Below are 1,060 nucleotides of genomic sequence, written 5' to 3'. Positions count from 1 at the left end.
GTGCTGTCAGGAGCAGACATGTCTCACTGTCTAATGTCTTCTTTTATGAAAAGACTTAGATTATTAAATATATTAAAGTCCAAATTCTGTAGGTCTTTGAAGTGTTTGAAGACCATCTATCTATCTAAATATGTCTGTGTATGACCTTGAAAACATACCTCACATGACTGTAAGTTTGACTATTACAAAAAGTTTAACTATTATAGATGACTAGCTATTAGTCTGTATTTCTTAATTAAGCATTACATTTTTAAATGAATTGTATAAGCACAATATCCTAAACAAGAATAGAAACATACATACAGTATAACAACATTAACTTTAAGTTTTCATCAATAAACCAAAATCCATAGCAATGTAAAATATTTTGAGATTAATTGTTGTTGTTTGAATTAAAATAGATTCAATAACCTACCCTTTTTCCTATTATTTCCTATATCATATTCCTTTTTTTCTTTTTTTTTATTTGATTAAGCAATTTTACTTCTGAGCAAGTTTTTAAACCATTGAAGCAGGATATGAAAGAGCTATTTGCCCATCTATGTACCCTGAAACACCCTTCACAATATCTCAGAGGCACAAATGGCTGAAGTGTCTGTCAGTAGATAAATCAAAAAATACATATTCATAAACATTGCGAACACATGTATATATCCACATACTTAAGTGTATGTACAGTCATACATATTGCAATGTTTTTAACCTTAAAAAAATAGGTAATGCTCACTTCAGCAGCACATATATTACAATGGGAATGGCACGGAGAAGATTAGCATGGTCCCTGTGCAAGGATGACACACAAATATTCGAAGCATTCCATACTTTAACCAAAACCAATTAAAGACAGAACAAAAAAGAAAACTTCAGACCAATATTCCTGGTGAACACACATCAAAAAAATGCTCAGTAAGATACTTGTAAACACAATACAGACATACATCAATAAGATTATCCACTAGGATCAAGTTGGTTTTGTCCTTGAGATGCAGGGATGGTTCAACATACTCAAGTTGATACATACAATAAACCATATAAATTGACACAGAGGAAAAATTATTTG

At 30.8% G+C, this 1,060-nt stretch overlaps 1 non-coding gene across 1 annotated transcript; it reads left to right on the top strand.

The window, feature by feature from the left end:
• The first annotated feature begins 719 nt into the window (after window positions 1–719).
• On the top strand, window positions 720–826 carry LOC131902860 (U6 spliceosomal RNA). Its single transcript, XR_009377143.1, has one exon. It is a non-coding gene; the product is annotated as a U6 spliceosomal RNA (small nuclear RNA).
• The last annotated feature ends 234 nt before the right edge of the window (window positions 827–1,060 follow it).

Source organism: Peromyscus eremicus, chromosome 1 (genome assembly GCF_949786415.1).
Source record: "Peromyscus eremicus chromosome 1, PerEre_H2_v1, whole genome shotgun sequence".
Lineage (NCBI taxonomy): Eukaryota > Metazoa > Chordata > Mammalia > Rodentia > Cricetidae > Peromyscus > Peromyscus eremicus.
The sequence above is the reverse complement of the archived record's forward strand: the minus strand, read 5'-3'. Positions and strand labels throughout refer to the sequence as shown.